Genomic DNA, 18,738 nt, shown 5'->3' with positions numbered 1-18,738 from the left:
CATCTGGGGTCTCTTATAATTTTCTGTCCATAGCCATTTTTCTTGCATGTACCTCCTTAAATGTACTGCCGCTTTAAGAGCAGTCACTCCAACCACTTTTAACTCCATCTCTGCAGCTGTCGGCTTTTCTGTGCTGGGTTTCGCGCTCTTTTCGAGTTTTGGTGGGATCCCTGTGATCGTGGTTCTGCAGGGTTCTTTTCTTTTCTCTTTTTTAAAATTTAAAACTGCAGCACTGCTTCCTGTTCTGATTGCCATCTAATTTACAGCACTAGCACAGATACTCTTTCTAATACTCTGCTCACCCGTCTTGTGGATTCTCACTCAGGGTGCTATTTTATGTTATTTTCATCCTCGTCGCCAGTTTTATGTCTTGAGTCTATGAATTCATTAGTCGAGTCAACTCGAATTGCATGCCTTCATATACACCTGTTAGTTGATGCTCACTATCAACAACGGAGAGAGAGACCAACATAAGAACAGACTGTGATTGTTTATTCCAACAGAAGGCAGAGCACTAAATTCTTGTGTGCTCCCACAACTACCTCCAGTCTAGACTTAGTTAACCAGTAGCCTGTGCTGTACACTGATTGGTCAGTACTGTCACATAGTTAGTCCACTTGCATTCTCTTAAAGGTACATGGTACCCCACTTTACGACAGATGTATTATTGGTGCCCTCATTTTTTTTGTCTGTTTGAATGCATCCTGTTTGATCTCTTGCTTATCAGTATTTCAATACTCTAAGGGCAGAATTTTCACTTGGCTTGTGGGCGTGTGCCCGACACACTGGAATGTAAAATAGCGCGTGATGACGCGGGTGCGCAGCCCAACATCGTCGCACACTCGCGCGATATTTCAGTTGGCAGGCATGAGCAGGTGCCAGAGCCGTGCCCGCCATTAATTAAAAGGTCAGTTAAGGCCATTAAAAAGCCAATTGACGCTGAATTTTCGTTACCTGAGCGATTTTGCGCTTGTTGCACGGGCAAAACAGGCAGGCAACCAGCCGACAATTTCAAAAATCTCAGCCACAGGCAGGATGAAAAGAGTCAGTAACATTGCTAGTGTGAGTAGTTAGTTTGGTAGATAGTTTGCTGCTGGTGACTTATTGGTATTTGGCAGCTTCATCTCTGTTCGGGGCTTCATTCTTAACATTTCCAGGCTTCAATTCAGGTCTCCTTGGTGTCTCCAAGGCCCCCGGAGGATTCAGACTGTGTGGACCCTTCCAGGTATCAGACAGCCTTCCATTACCCTGGTAATGGGGATTGTGGTCTCCACTGTTGGCACCTCCTCTGAGGAGGAAGAGAGGGGCAGAAGGGAGAGGAGGCCAAGTTTCCCAATGCAGCTTTAAGGGAGCGACCTGTGGGAGGAGCAGCACAGGCACAAGGGGTGCAGGGCCAGCGGGTAGTCCAAGGCTGAAGGGGCCACAGAAGACGGCACTATCCTGCTGCCAGAGTTTACAGGCGGGGATGCAGCTACCTCAATATGTCAGAGGTGCAATGCTGAAGGAAGTTCCCTCTCTAAAGGGAGATAGTGACCTCTGTTTGTCAGATGATTGGGCCTGAAATCAGCTCCAACTGTGTGGGTTGACACCCCATGTCAGTGGCTCCGAAGGTCACAATGGCCCTCAACCTCTATGTATCCGGTTCTTTCCAGGGGTCAGTAGGGGATCTGTGTGGAGTCTCCCAATCAGCTGTCCACAGTTGCGTCAAGCTGGTGACAGAAGCTCTGTTCAGGTGGGTAATGACCTTTTTTCTTTACCATATGGACGAGGCCAGCCAGGCTGAGTGAGCCAGAGGCTTTGCAGCAATTGCTGGTTTCCCCCGCGTCCAGGATGCAATCAGCTGCACACATGTGACCAAGACACCAGCGGGTCAGCCGGGTGCCTTCGTCAACAGGAAGGGCTTCCACTCGATGAACGAGCAGATAGTGTGTGACCACAGGATGCAGATTCTGCAAGTCTGTGCAAGGTACGCTGGCAACTCCCATGACACTTATATCCTGAGACGCTCCCAGGTGCCGAGGCTCTTCAGTGCTCCAGCCCAACTGGATGGATGGCTGCTGGGTGACAAGAGCTATCCGTTGAAAAGGTGGCTCAAGACGCCTCTCCGCCATCCAAGAACAGAGGCAGAGCAGCGTTACAATACGAGTCATGCCTCCACAAGGGTGGTGATAGAGAGGGCCATAGGTCTTCTCAAGATGTGCTTCTGATGTCTGAATCGTTCAGGGGGAGCATTACAATACCCCCCAGAATGGGTGTCACTGATAATGGTTGCATGCTGCGCTCTCCACAATCTGGCACTGTCAAGGGGGGACCCACTGGAGGAAGAGGGTCTTGGTGCAGCTGCATAGGCCACAGATGATGAGTCCAGTAGTGAATCAGAAGAAGAACATGGTGAGGAGAATGCTGAGGGTGTGGAGACAGACCTCAGTAACCTCCAGGGAGGCAGGGACACCAGGGATGCCTTGATCCAATGCTCCTTCAGTTAGGCTGCCAAAGATCTGCTTCAACCACATGCCAGGGCTGCCGCCTCCATCGCAAATGTCTGAAATGACACTTTCCTTTGATTCCAAAGTCCACTCAGTGCCTGTGCAATAAAGTTTAGAGCCACCCACGTCCAACACTACATACTGGCATACCCTGCACCAGAAAGAAAAAAATGTGAAGCATACTCAGGACGAAAGCAAATTTAATGTTATCGTCACATTAAACTCATTATGACATTGCAGTTACTGGTGTTGATGTTCCCGCCAGCAGACATATAAACCAAACATAAATGAGCAAAAAATCACCTGTGAACTGTCCCTCCGTACACATAGTGCCTTCACCTAATATTGCGAGTGCTACTTCTTGGTGCCCTACCCCTTGCTGGCACCGGCATTGGAGATAGCCTGCTGACTCTGCTGTCTTGTTAGCCTTGATGACCTTGGCAGTCGTCCTCTGGCCCATGGAGCCTGTGCTGGTCCCGCCTGGGAGGGAGTGGCCAGTGACATGGTTGGCATCACCCCAGTCTCATCAAATGCAACGGTTGCTGGCAGAGGAGCTGCTGCAGTCATCCAGAGCGCCCTGAGAGGAGCCCGCAGAGACAACAAGCAGGTCGTGCACCAACATGAGGTTGCTCTGGACCTCCCTGCTCACTATTGATGGACGGGCACCTACCTGGGATACTGGGTGCCTAACCCATCTCCTTCTAAACATTGCCCCTTGACCTTCAATGGAATTACTATCACTGAATCCCCCACTATCAATGACCTGGGGGTTACCATTGACTAGAAACTGAATTGGACTAGCCATATAAATACTGTCTACAAGGGCAGGTCAGAGACTAGGAATCCTGCGATGAGTAACTCACCTCCTGACTCCCCAAAGCCTGTCCACCATCTACAAGGCACAAGTCAGGTGTGTGATGGAATGCTCCCCACTTGCCTGGATGAGTGTGGCTCCCACAACACTCAAGAAGCTTGACACCATCCAGAACAAAGCAGCCCATTTGTTTGGCATCCCATCAATGGAAATTCACTCTCTTCACCATCGCTGCACACTAGCACCAGTGTGTACCAGATACAAGATGCACTGCAGGAATTACCCAAGGTTCCTTCGACAGCACCTTCCAAACCCACGACCACTACTATCTAGAAGGACAAGGGCAGCAGACACATGGGAACACCACCACCTGGAAGTTCCCCTCCAAATCACTCACCATCCTGACTCGGAAATATATCGTCATTCCTTCACTGTTGATGGGTCAAAATCCTGGAACTCCCTCCCTAACAGCACTGTGGGTGTACCGACACCACATGGACCACTGCGGTTCAAGAAGGCAGTTCACCACTACCTTCTCAAGGGCAGCTAGGAGGGCCAATAAATGCTGGCCCAGCCAGAGAAGCCCACATCCCATGAATGAATAAAGAAAAATACTGGCACTGACTACGTGAGGTCATTGCCTGTGTGAGGACTTACAGGTCCAAGCGCAACCCCAGGAACCCCTGATTCTGTCCCTGGAGCCGCCTCTCCATGAAAATCGCCACTCTCAATGGAGGAGGCAGTGCTCTCAGACATGATGGTGAACGCAGTGTTCATGCTTCGCAGGGACTCCTCCGCAACAGAGACCATGGTGCACAGACCCTCATGTATCTCCGCCAGATCCTCCCACACATCCTGCTGGACATCCAGCATCTGCTGCCTAATGGATGACTCCAGAAGTTCATCAGCTGCCTTCGACTGAGCATCGTCCTGGTCTGCAGCAGCCCTTCGACTGCCGGCGCCCTGGGCGCTCTCTGCCTCCGCCTGCACCTCAAGCAAGTGAAGTGCCCTTACTGCTGTGCTCCAACATTCTAGCTACCAATCTAAAATCTTCTGAGGTGCTAGTATCTGCGCTGGTGCCTGCTTCGGAGGGCGGGTGTGACACAGGTACAAGTGAAGCCCGGTGGCCCTCCGGCGTCAGGGGTGGCCCTTTGGGGCCCAAAGAGTGAATCCCTGCTGGCGAACCTAAAAAAGAGAACAAGGATATGTCATTAGTTTAAGTCATCACACTGTCACTATGGATGCCAGACACCCTGGTGAGACAATGGAGATCTGCATCATGGTGCCATTGTCTTTCAATGATCAATGAGGACTCCAGCTTCAAGGCTCCCAACAATGAAGAAACTGCACTAGAATGGTTGCACAATTCGGAACTCTCACCTCTGTGCTCTGCGCCCTTACCTTCGTCTGGCACCCCCGCCTCCACGCCAGGTTGCATGGGGAGTGTGCCAGCTCTCGAGCTCTGGGGTTTCCTGCTCGAACCTGCTGAGCAGCAGGCGGTTGGGGGGGCCTCTGCCTGTACGTGGCCTCTCTGATTGGTTATGGCTTGTCTTCTCCTGAAAGGACAGAGGAGCATTGATTAGTCCACTTTCTACCTGCAACGCCACTGCAGCCTGGCCAACCCCACCTGAGGAACACCTCGCAGGGCACATCTGAGTCATAGCCCTTGAGCCGCAAGGCACTCAGTCCAAGCAGCCAGGGCACACCCCCTTGGCCAACTCGAGCATCTTTGACAGTTGGCACTCAGACTCTAGCACCCCTGAGGTCCATGGGGAGGTGGCCACACCATAACACTTCTGCACACTGACCCATGCTCACCCTTCCTGAGCACAGCAGGTCATTGAATTGCTTCCAGCACTGCGCCCATGTGCGCCGCACCACGTCCTGGCTGCCCACCAGCGCTGCCACCTCTTCCAATGCCCTCTTTATATGGTGTGGTGGCCTCCTCTTCCTATCTTTACAGACGAGGGTATCCCTTCTGGTAGCCACCCCCTCCAGCAGGACCACAAGGCACTCGTCCAAAAAGCGGGGGGCCAAGTGCCCATCCGACCTGCCTTCCCGCCTGGTGCCTCCAGCTGCACTCGACCCCATCAAGTCAACGCAGAACAGGCATCCTTCCATGGCAGCCTTTCTGGGGCTGCCTGGGCCGTTTTTGAACCAGCCGCCGGGTCGCCATTGGACTCGGCGGCCAACAGGCCCCCACCCTCGCTCAACCCTTCCTGAACAGTGAAGAGTGATGTTTCACACTGGGCGGGCCTTAATTGGGGACTGATCGCTGACTGCAGGCTGTTTCCTGGCCGTTCCCAGTCCTTCCGACCGCGCCCACCCGCTCACCTCAAAATTCTGCCCTAAGTTATTAATTAACATTTCATTATTAATTTCAAATCCCATCCCAGGAGGGGAGTGCATAATCTAAGCTGACACTCCAGTACTAAGGAAGCTGAATTATTGGAGGTGTACTCTATTATTTGAAATATTAAATCATGATCCTGTCTGTCCAGTGCAGGTGGATGCTACAGATTGATAACTTTCAAAATGTAGATATAGCTCTTATTACATAACAACCAGAAGATGTAAATGCAGTAAATTATAAAATGAATGGCTGGATCTTTCAGTAACTGCCTATGAATTTGTGAATAAAAATGGTACCATTAACTTCCATGAATTGAAATGATTGTTGGCCGTCACATTCTACTTTTTGAATGACCTAGTTAGGCTTTTGTTCATTAAGCTAAATGCACAAAATCACTAATGCATTAAGGGAATAATAAATTGATCAATAATATATTAGACTTTCTTCACAATGAGCTTATGTAGCAGCATGAGAGATAAATTAACTTCAATATTATAAATATTTCATGGAAAGATGCTGGATTATTTTTATGATGTTTTCACTTTATTATGCTACCAGAGTTTTAAAAGAAGTCATTGATTTAGCCTGTAAACAAAGGTATCAATCCCACTTTAGCATTTCTCAATTGGTTAGTTATGTTATAGTCGCAGCCTCAACTGTTTAAACATGAACGAACTGGCCTAAGACACAGTGATATGAGATCCAGTCCTGCAGGCCATATATGGTCCACATGGTCCTTTAGTCTGGCATAGCTGCCGCCCACTTGTTGTGTAAATTCTTTACTGTTCTCCCAGAATTTCAAGCCTGGAAGACTGCAGATGGCATTTCCCTATTTAATAAATTTTGACTAATCAGGAAGCAGCCTTTGCCAAACTGCCAATCCTGAGATTTTTAAAGAGATTTTCCTAACTTTTTATGGATTCAGGGAAGGCTGAGGATGGGGATGGGGAAGCAAGTAAAGAGCCTCACATTGCTTGGAGGAGTTTTATTTTATGCTTGGAGGCATCTTACTTTTTGTTATATGTACACTCTATTTTCCATTGCACGAGGTTCTTCCTTCTTTGTGTTCTCTCACTGTTTATATATGGGGTATGCATTTTATGTATGAGCACTCATGTTACTGTATAATTATATGGGGCCTATTCATTAGTTTCTTTCAGCTTCAAAGAGGTCAGAGTTGAAAGAGAAATGAAAGGAAAATGCCCAAACACTCTGCTGTGTGTGGCCTCCAGCCTTTCTATCTGCAAAGTTGCACACCTTCCCTCTGCCAATCAGGTTAATGGCAGCATCCTCTATCGGAGTCAAAATCCATATCAAGGCAAAAGCTATTCTTGATGCCTCTCTTTAATTAATTTCCAGTTCCTCCATCAAGCAGAGTGGGAATACATTATTTTGTGCCCTGTTGAAGGGTTGTGAAGGTGTCTATGGGAGATTAGGATTGAGAGGAAGAAAGAGCAGATGGAGGTGAGACAGGGATTCATTGTAAGGACAGTGGAAGGAAATGTGGTGAATTGTTTCATTATGATTGGAACAAAGGTTTATGAAGAGGAAAGGGGAGGATTGCAATCCTGGGTCACTATGTTTCTTCTCACATTACAGCCAAATTGTAGGAATTATGCTGCTGGCATTGACCTGCCCAGCCACTTTTCTCCACTTGTGCTGACTACTTTGCTGGGCCACTGACAGTCAATCTGAAGGAGGAAGGACCCCCTCCTGTTCCTCACTTGTCGCAAGAGGACCTTTGTAGCAGTATATGAAAGTCAGAGTACTCAGGCCATTGTCACTCTGCCTGCTGCATTTGAAATCAGCTGTCCATTCACCACTACAAAAGCCTCACTTCCTCTTTTAAGAGCTGCTTTTAAGAGGTGACTTTAAAAAATAGCAGATCTGGCTGATTTCACACCCTCTCAAATAATAAACTGCCCAAAAGTAGTATGATTTGCACTGGCAGCTTGACTCCAGCATTTGAACATGGCCCGATCATCAGTTAGGCTACCCACCAATATGTCATTGGAGGAGCTGAGCAGACACTTCACTTGCTGGTCATCTGATTTATACCATATGCCAAAATCTCCTGTAAATTGTTAAAGGGGGATGCAAAAAGCACTGTATTGCCACAAATAAATGGATGTAACAATGGGTCATTCCAATAATAATAATAAAAATAGGATTCTATTATACACAGCGTTATAGCAAATTAAAGTCTATTGCAAGAAGACTTCCATGGCTCAAATCACAAATTTCTACATTTCTTTTGTTTAAAGATTGCATTGCATATAATTGGAGCTCACAGAGCATGCAATGGAAACATGAAACAGCTCACTTCTTTTTAACAAGCTAGTGTAGAGTTGATCAGAAAATGATTGCATCGACATCATGGCCTTGATGGAAACTTGGTTGAGGGGTAATGTTACCTTCCCCCTAAATTAAACCTCCCTGCCTGGTATACCTTCCACCTCTTGCCCTGCCCAGACTGTCATGGTGGAGGTGTGGTTCTCATCACCAAATTACACCTTGGTCTATCACTTTATTCCTCTGGCACCTGCTCCTTCTCATCTTGTTCCACCCTTAACACTTCTCATTTAAATTCTCATTCTCTACTGGCCACCCAAGTGCCATGAAAAAAGTTCTTAACTATACATTTTTACTGCTTTCCTCCCTTAGTCTCTGCCCCAAGCGGCTTCTCATCTTTGGTGATTTCAACTTCCATCACAATTCATCATGCTACCTCTTCTCTGAGTTCCCCCTATCCTCACTTAATTGCTCCCTCCATATAAACTCCCCTACTCATATTCACAGCCACCCTTTGATTTTGCCATCTCATGTGAACTCATTACTTTCAAAATGTCGATCATAAGTAAGGCCATCTCTGTTCTCCTCCTTGTATAGCTTTCCACCCATTTCTTCCTCTTCCTTTGCAGCTCTACTTCCTTGTAAGTCCACCCTGGGAAAAACTCTCTCCTAATTCTGAAACTGGACTGTCAAAATGCCAATGTTCAGCCTTTAGCCTCCGTTCGTTACTATATTTCTGCAGCTATTGATCTGCTCAACTATACCCACCTCCACTGTTTGATGCCCCAGTCCTCAGTAAAATCATTATTCTCTCCCCTCTAGCCATTCCTCCGTTACAGTCCCCATTGCCACTCCCTTAAGTCCAAAGGACACAGACTTGAATGGATGTGGCAAAGAATTGGTTTAGCCATTCTCTGCCAGGTTTGGACCTCAGTAAGCATTATTGTGTCAAAAACACAAGAGGAAAAGTGACCCAACCATGGCTAACAAAATAAATTAAGGATAGTACTAGGCCCAAAGTTGCTAGAAAAAGTAGCAAACCTGAGGATTGGGAGCAGTTTAGAATTCAGCAAAGGAGGACAAAGAGATTGATTAAATGGAGAAAAGTAGAGTTTGAGAGGAAACTTGCAAGGAACATAAAAGCAGACTGTAAAGGCTTCTATAAGTATGTAAAAAGAAAAAGATTAGTGAAGACAAATGTAGGTCACTTACAGCCTGAAACGGGAGAATTTATAATAGAGAACAAAGAAACGGCAGAGCAATTAAACAACTACTTTAGTTATGTCTTCACGGAGGAAGACATAGATAACTTCCCAGAAATGCTAGGAAACCAACGGTCTAATGAGAAGGAGGATTTATTTATTTTTTATTCATTCACAGGATTTGGGCTTTGCTGGCTGGGCCAGCATCTATTGCCCATCCCTAATTGCCCTTGAGAAAGTGGTGGTGAGCTGCCTTCTTGAACGGCTGCTGTCCCTGTGGTGTTGGTACACCCACGGTACTGTGAAGGAACGGCGATATGATTCCAAGTCAGGATGGTGAGTGACTTGGAGGGGAACTTCCAGGTGGTGGTGTTCCCATCTATCTACTGCCCTTGTCCTTCTAGATGGTAGTGGTCGTGGGTTTGGAAGGTGTTGTCGAAGGAGCCTTGGTGAATTTCTGCAGTGCACCTTGTAGATGGTACTCACCGCTGCTTTTGGGCGTTGGTGGTGGAGGGAGTGAACGTTTGTGGATGTGGTGCCAATCAAGCGGGCTGCTTTGTCCTGGATGGTGTCAAGCACCTTGAATGTTGTGAGGGCTGCACTCATCCAGGCATGTGGGGAGTATTCCATTACACTCCTGATTTGTGCCTTGTAGATGATTGACAGGCTTTGGGGAGTCAGGAGGTGAGTTGCTAGTCGCAGGATTCCTAGCCTCTGACCTGCTCTTGTAGCCACAGTATTTATATGGCTAGTCCAGTTTAGTTTCTGGTCAATGGTAACCCCTAGGATGTTGATAGTGGGAGGTTCAGTAATGGTAATGCCATTGAATGTCAAGGGGTGACGGTTAGATTCTCACTTGTTGGAGATGGTCATTGCCTGACACTTGTGTGGCGCGAATGTTACTTGCCATTTATCAGCCCAAGCCTGGATATTGCCCAGGTCTTGCTGCATTTGGACATGAACTGCTTCAGTATCTGAGGAGTCACGAATAGTGCTGAACATTGTGCAATCATCAGCGAACATCCCCACTTCTGACCTTATGATGGAAGGAAGGTCATTGATGAAGCAGCTGAAGATAGTTCGGCTGAGGGCACTACCTTGGGGAACTCCTGCAGTGATGTCCTGGAGCTGAGGTTACTGACCTCCAACAACCACAACCATCTTCCTTTGTGCTAGGTATGACTCTAGCCAGTGGAGAGTTTCCCCCCTGATTCCCATTGACTTCAATTTTGCTAGGGCTCCCTGATGCAACACTGTGTAAAATGCTGCTTTAATATCAAGGGCAGTCACTCTCACCTCACCTCGGGAGTTCAGCTCTTTTGTCCATGTTTGAACCAAAGCTGTAATGAGGTCAGGAGCTGAGTGGCCCTAGCAGAACCCAAGCTGGGTGTCAGTGAGCAGGTTATTGCTAAGCAAGTTCCGCTAGATAGCACTGTCTACTGCCCCATCTCTAACTTCCCTTTCCTCTCATGTCTTTGAATGTGGTGTCAGCTCCCAAATCCATGCCCATCTGTCCTGAGAGTCCATGTTTGAAATGTTCCAATTCCAAGAGGTGAGGTGAGAGTGACTGCCCTTGACATCAAGGCAGCATTTCACTGGCTGTGGTATCAAGGAGCCTGAGCAAAATGAATTCAATGAGAATCAGGAAGAAAACTCTTCACTAGTTGGAGTCGTACCTAGCACAAATGAAACTAGTTGTGGTTGTTAAAGGCCTCAGGGCTTTGCAGCAGGAGTTCTTCGGGGTGGTATCTTAGGCCCAAGCATCTTCAGCTTTCCTCCACTATAAAGTCAGAAGTGGGGATGTTTGCTGTTGATTGCACAATGTTCAGCACCATTTGCGACTGCTCAGATACTGAAGCAGTCTCTGTCCATATGCTGCAAGACTTGGACAACATTCAGGCTTTGGCTGATAAACAGCAAGTAACATTCACACCACACTTGTGTCAGGCAATGACCATCTCCAACAAGACAGAATCCAACCACCTCCCCTTGACATTCAATGGCATTACCATTGCTAACCTCCCCACCATCAGCATCCTGGGGTTACCATTGGTCAGAATCTTAACTGGACCAGCTATATAAATAGTGTGGTTACAAGAGCAGGTCAGAGGTTGAGAATTCTGTGGTGAGTAACTCACCACCTGACTGTCCTATGCCTGTCCACCATTAACAAAATACAAGTCAGGAGTGTGATGGTATATTCTCCAGTTGCCTGAATGAGTGTGGTTCCAACAATACTCAAGAAACCTTCTTCAAAAGTGCATTTCAAACCTGCAACTTTTACTACCTAAGAAGACAAGGGCACAGATGCATGGGAATGTCATCACCTGCAAGTTCCCCTCAAATCACACATCATCTTGTCTTGGAACTATATCACTGTTCCTTCATTATCACTGGGTAAAAAGCCTGGAGCCCCCTCCCTAACAGCACAGTTAGCGTACCTATGCCACATGGACTGCAGCAGTTCAAGAAAGTGGCTCACCACCACCTTCTCAAGGGAATTAGGGATGGGAATGGGGCAAATAGGGCTTTGAGGAGGCAGTGGCAGAGCAGTAATGTCACTGGACTAGTAATCCATGAGACCCCAGCTAATGCTCTGGGGACATGGGTTCAAATCCCAGCACAGCAGCTCATGGAATTTGAATTCAGTTCATAAAACTGAAATATAAGGCTCGTCCCAGTAATGGTGCCCATGAAACTATCATCAATTGTCATAAAAGCCTATCTGGTTCACTAATGTCCTATCAAGAAGGAAATCTGCCTTCTTTACCTGGTCTGCCTTATATGTGACTCCAGACTAACAGCAATGTGGTTGACTTGAAATGACTGAGCAAGCCATTCAGCTCAAGGGCAATTAGAGTTAGCCAAATGCTGGCCTTGCCAGCGATGCCCACGTTCCATGAAAATCTTTTTAAAAGGGTAACAAATGCAAGCCTTGCCAGCAGTGTTCACATCCCACGAAAGAATATCAAAACAAATATCCAAGCCTTGCTACAGAGCCAAAATGGCTCTTATCAAAATCACAAATGACATCTTATGTGACTGTGACAAAGGTAACCTATTCCTTCTGATCCTTCTCAACCTGATTTCAGCCTTTGACATTGTTGGCCATACCTTCCTACTGCAAAGCCTTTCCATCATCATCCAGTTGGTTGGGACGGCATCATTTCGTTCCATTCATAGTCTATCCAGCTGCAACCAGAGAAGCACCTGCATTAGTTTCTCTTCATGCTCCCACACGTTTATCTCTGGTGTCCCTCATGGATTTATCCTTGGGCCTCTCCTATTTCTCATTTATATGATTCCCTTAGTAACATTATCCAAGACATTGTTAGTTTCCACATATACGCTGTGTTATGACTGTGTAGTTGGTAAAGCCGAGTTATTTAAAAATCTCTGAGGGAAACTTTAAAAACTGTCATAACCTATATTTTTAAGTGTTATGTTTGAGATACGACTTTAAATTCAGGAATCAGACCATCAGTTCTTGAGGTTTTACATTAAACTAAATGAAACATTTTATTAATTTACACTGGTTAAAATATACATACACATGGCTACAAATTACCACTATCATAACTTTTAACAAATTCCCAAACTAATCTCCATTTAGGCAACAGCAACCCATAGGGCTGAATTTTCTGGCTGTTGAGGGGGGTGGGGGCAGAGTGGGAGTGAATGTGGACCTGATCGCCCCCCGCCATCGGGTCTGGGCAACGATTTTACCCAGGCGGGCCAATTAAGGCCTGCCCAGCGTGAATCGCGGCTCCCGAGGACAGCAGGAGTGGGCAGGCAGTGGTGGGACTGCAATGACCGCCGGGTCCAATGGCGACCCGGCTGCCTGTTTTGAAAAGTTGCTGCGGCCTTTCTAAGACTGTGAATTATGGCCAGTGGAGGGGCTCCCCAGAGCGCTGCTGGTGAGCAGACCAGGCAGGAGGGTAGGGCAGGGGGGCACTGTGCCCCTTGTTTCTCAGACAATTGCCTTACTGCCCTCCTCGAGGAGTTGGCAGCACGGTGGGAGGTCCTGGTCCCCCAGGACAGGAGGAGGTGGCCCCCCCACATAACCAAACGTGCCTGGGAGGAGGTGGCGGAGGTGGTGAGCTCCTGCGATGTGGTGCAGCGCACCTGGATCCAGTGTCGCCAGCGCTTCATCGACCTGTTGTGCTCAGGAAGGGTGAGTACCATGTTGGCATTGGTCACTTAACTCATCAGGTCAGCTTACCACCTGGTGGAGGGGGGGCATCAAGCCTGAGTGTAGTGACTGCATTAAATCATTGACGGCCTGTGTACTTCGCTGGGTGGGCCAGCAGATATTGCCCATGCTGAGGTCACCCTGAGAGGGTGGTGAAGAGATGGGTTCTGCCCCCGCAGCATGTGGTACACTGAGACCCACATTACTATTTTGGAGGCAACCTGGAAGAGCTGCACCGAGGCGCAGTGCTGGAACTCCAGGACATGTCAAAGTCAGGGAGATGACATGCTGGGAGGGGAGCTTCAAGGTGGCATGGCACCAATCGATCTGCTGTCCTCTGCGCTCCACGTGCTTGTGCCTCCTGGCTATGGAAGGTTAGACCGTGTGGTGCCTAATGTGATGTAGGCAGCATTTGGCCAAGGGGGTGGGGACAGGCCTAGCATCTTTGTGTGAGTGTTCGACAGCAGCGGGGTGAGAAGACACTGGACCCTGCAATGTCCCACTCTGGTTGGGGTGGGCCATCCACGAAGGGAGTCCAGGTACAAGTTGCACTAATCAATGCTCTTCTCTCCTTTCCAGGAGAAGAATGCACATAATGCAGCCAAGCGGGTGAGGACTGGGGGCGGGCCAGCACAGTTAGCGATTCTCAGCCCCTTCGAGCAAGAGGCCCTAGATTTGGAGAGGCGCTATGCGCCCAGGTCCACCGGTGTTGGTGAGGCTGGGGTGCCACCAGCAGTGAGGCCACCATTGTTCTCCCAGCAGCCATGACAGTGCTGAATGTTCAGTGATTGAAGTTTGCAACATAGCTTGACCATTGCTTATGGAAGGATGAGAGTATAATGATCTGGGGGGCAGGGATATACATTGACATTGTCTCAACATTAACTGATCCAATGTCCTTGTTCTTCCATTCATCATCAGCGGAGCAGGGCCGGGAGGAGGAGCAGCAGAGGCCCCCTCTCACACCTGAGGGCCCTGAAGTCTCACCAGCATCACACCATCTCTCCCAGGCAGGCACCAGCGCAGATATTACCACCTCGGTGGGAATTAGAACATCAGCTAGTGACCCGGGGCACAGCGGTGAGGGTACTTCACAGTCGCTGGAGGAGCTGGCAGAGACAGAGAGTGCCCATGGCGCCAGCAGTTGGAGGACTGCAGGGGGCCAGACACATGCTCAGTTGGTGAGTGATGATGTGCCTCTGGAGCCATCCACGAGGCAGCAAGTACAGAAAATGCAGCTGGGTGCATGGGAGCATCTGGCGGAGATACATGAGGCTACGCTTGACTTGGTTTCCATGGTGGAGGAGTCTACGCGGACGATCGCCGAAGCAATGAGCCTCATGTCCGAGCACCATGCGTCCTCCATGGAGATAGTGGCAACTCTCGTGGAGAGGTTCCTCCAGGGGACCCATCCGGGCTTCCTGGGGATGTGCTCGGACCAGCAAGCCCTCACATCAGCACTAACCTCAGCTGGTCAGTGCCAATGTGGGAGATGGTCTGAGAACCACGTTTCCCATCTCGGTGCCCATCCTTCCACGGTGAGCAGGGAGGTCCGAAGCGTCCTCACATTGGCGCAACAGCTGCCTGTCCTATCTGCATCTGCAGCCAATGCGTCTACGTCTTCATCATCCACAGCATCGCCCCTTTCTAGCGCAAGGTTGTGGAGAACACAGCATGCAACCACTATCAGCAACAGACGATCTGCAGGGTACTGGAGTGCGCCACCTGAGCGGTCCAGGCATTGGAAGCGCATCTTGAGAAGAGCAATGGTTCTCTCCAACACAGCCTTTATGGAGGGTTGGCTTCTATTGTACCGCAGCTCAGCTTCTGTTCTTGGATGGCGAAGTCGTGTCATGAGCCACCTTATGAGGGGATAGCCCTTGTTATCCAGCAGCCATCCATCCAGCCGGGCTGGAGCACTGAAGAGCCCCGGCACCTGGGAGTGTCCGAGGATATAGGCGTCATGGGAACTGCTTGGGTACCTTGCACAGACTTGCAGAATCTGCAGCTTGTTATCTCACACTATCTTCACGTTCGTGGAGTGGAAGCCCTTCCTGTTGATGAAGGCACCGGGCTCACCTGCTGGCGCCTTGATGGCCACATGTGTGCAGCCTATTGCACCCTGGACACGGGGGAAGCCAGCAATGGCCGCAAAGCCTCTGGCTCGCTGTATCTAGCTTGCTTGGTCCCAACGGTAGTGGATGAATGTCAATGCATGCCTGAACAGAGCGTCTGTAACCTGCTTGACACAAGTGTGGACAGCTAATTGGGAGACACCGCAAAGATCATCCACTGAGCCCTGGAATGATCCAGAGGCATAGAAATTGAGGGCAGCTGTAGTCTTTAGAGCCACTGGCATGGGGTGTCCACCCACACAGTTCGCAGAGATCTCAGGCCCAGTCATCTGACTGATATAGTTGACTGTCTCCCTTGAGAGACGGAGCCTCCTTCAGCACTGCACCTCAGACATATTGAGGTAGCTGCTTCGCCGCCTGTATACCCTGGCAGCAGGATAGTGGCATCTTCTGTGGCCCCTTCCGCCTTGGACAACCTCTTGGCCCTGCACCCCTTGTGCCTGCGCCTGGCCTCCCAAAGGTGGCTCCCCTGGAGGCTGCATGTGCACTCCTGGCCTCCTCCTCCTTCTAGCCCACCCTTTCTCCTCAGAGGCGGTACCTCCAGTGGAGAGTTCAGCTCCCATTCCCAGGCTAAGGGAAGGATTCCTGAAATCTGCAGGGCCAAAAAAGATTCCTCACTGCAGAGTGCTGACCTGAAGGTTGTGAGTCCAGACCAAGCAGCTGGTATGCATTTAAGTATTGCAGATCACACAGGCAAGTATCAGTAACTTTGAAATATCAATATTTGTCAGAGCACACTCGCGACCCCACTGAGCCCTGTTATCCCTACTGTAGATGATGCTTATACAAATGTGTCCTACCCATCTGCCCGTTACGCCCGAGCGCTGACCCGGCGATTGCATGGGCGCCGAAAAATCGCCATCAATTGGCGCCTCAAGGGCCTTAAGTGGCCTGTTAACTAATGGCGGGCGCGCATCGGAAAGCATCGCACGCCTGCCCAACGAAATATCGTGATGGCGTGTGGTGATGTCGGGACGTTCGCCTCACATCACCGCGTGTCATTTTACGTACCCCCGCACATCAATGGGAAAATTCTGCCCATAGACTTAACCATGCACCAGGCAAAGCATTTTCACCTTACGAAATCAAAATGAGGTTCTTTTCAGTTTGGTTCCTATGGAAGCCGACAGCTGCTTTTGATCTATCACATTGCCTCTGCCTTGTACACACAAAACTGCTGAAGTTATACCTAACATCGCTCATTGAATGTAAATTCTCATTGTATCACCAGCCCCTTTGAACTCCACCTTTTAACAATGAAACCCCTTTCATTGTACCAATTTTATTAGTAATATAAACATATTGCTTGGTCTCTGCTCACTAGGTAGTCGTTTTCACCCCACTCCTTGAATGCTCTATTCAAAAAATGCAAATATACGCTATCTCTCTTACACGCTATCTCTCTTACATATCAAAACTAGTGCACATCAAAGCACCCAGACTAAATAGTTTTAATCCAATTAAGACACACCCCCAGGCTAAACCTCTATTTTAAAGAAAAAATATTTTCCAATAATATTATATACATTAATAGCTTCATGACAGCTGATATAATTGTTTTAATTGCAAATCATTTTTCTGTAACTCCACTAACCTCCGTTAGTTAAACACTTCAGCTGAATTGTCCTGTAGTCTCTCCTCCCGAATGATGTTATCAAACACAGTGCCAGCTAATTGGATTTCGACACCTTCTTCTTGCCTTTGAACTGCCTGCCCTTCTTGTTTCTCTTGTTTCAATCAATGAGCCTGTGATCTTGTTACCACATAATCTGGAAACAATCCAGGATGCTCTCTCTGTAACACTTCTGTTGAAACCACTTCTACATGCTGCTCAACTACCCTAGGCATCACCCAAATCTGTGACCCTGCCACATCATTACCCAAAATAAATTGAACTCCTGCAATGGGCAATTTTTCCACTACTCCAACAATAACTTCACCTTTCTTCAATTTGTTCTTTAAATTTATCTTCCACCTATCCACAAGGGGATAGGTTTAGCATCTCCATGAAACCCACTTATTATCACCTGCTCCTGCAATACTCCCTCTGAGCAACAAATGTCACTATCCCACAACATTAAGGATTGACTAGCCCCTGTGTCTCTTAACATTTTAACATCTTTGCCTACTCCATCCTGTACATATTAATGATTTAGACATGAATATAGGAAGTATTATCAGTAAGTTCGCAGATGACGCGAAAATTGGTTGTCATAAATAGTGAGGAAGAAAGCCTTAGATTACAGGACGATATAGATAGGCTGGTAAAATGGGCAGAGCAGTGGCAAATGGGATTTAATCCTGAGAAGTGTAAGGTGATGCATTTTGGGAGGACTAATACAGCAAGGGAATACACAATGAATGGTAGGACCCTAGGATGTGCAGAGGGTTAGAGGGACCTTGGTGTACATGTCCATAGATCCCTGAAGGCGGCAGGACAGGTAGATAATGTGATTAAGAAGGAATATGGTATACTTACCTTTATTAGCTGAGCCATAGAATATAAGAGCATGGAGGTTATGTTGGAACTGTATAAAATGTTAGTTAGGCCGCAGCTAGAGTACTGTGTGCAGTTCTGGTCGCCACATTATAGGAAGGATGTGATTGCACTGGAGAGGGTGCAGAGGAGATTCACCAAGATATTGCCTGGGCTGGAGCTTTTCAGCTATGAAGAGAGACTGGATAGGCTAGGGTTGTTTTCCTTAGAGCAGAGAAGGCTGAGGGGGGACCTGATAGAGGTATACAAAATTATGAGGGCATAGATAGGCTAGATAGAAAGAAACTTTTCCCCTTATCGGAGGTATCAGTAACTAGGGGGTATAGATTTAAGGATGGGGCAGGAGGTTTAGAGGGGATTTGAGGAAAAACGTTTTCACCCAGAGGGTGATTGGAATCTGGAACACACTGCCTGCGGGGGTGGTAGAGGCAAGAACCCTCACAACATTTAAAAAGCAGTTAGATGAGCACTTGAAATGCCATAGCATACAGGGCTACGGGCTACAGGCTAAATGCTGGAAAATGGGATTAGAGTAGATAGGTGCTTGATGGCCGGCATGGACACGATGGGCTGAAGGGCCTGCTTCTGTACTGTATAACTGTGTGACTCCATGACTCTAGCTCTACCTCTTCACCACTTCTCTTAATCCCTCCACTAATCTTTAAACTTTCAGGCTGCACGTTCGACATCCAGAAATTTCCTCCACCTAAATATTAGAAAGATCAAGGCCATTGCCTTTGGTCCCTAACAAAGCCCTATTGTTAGGG

This window comes from Cetorhinus maximus, chromosome 9 (genome assembly GCF_964194155.1).
Source record: "Cetorhinus maximus chromosome 9, sCetMax3.hap1.1, whole genome shotgun sequence".
Classification (NCBI taxonomy): domain Eukaryota; kingdom Metazoa; phylum Chordata; class Chondrichthyes; order Lamniformes; family Cetorhinidae; genus Cetorhinus; species Cetorhinus maximus.
This window is presented reverse-complemented; position numbering follows the sequence as displayed.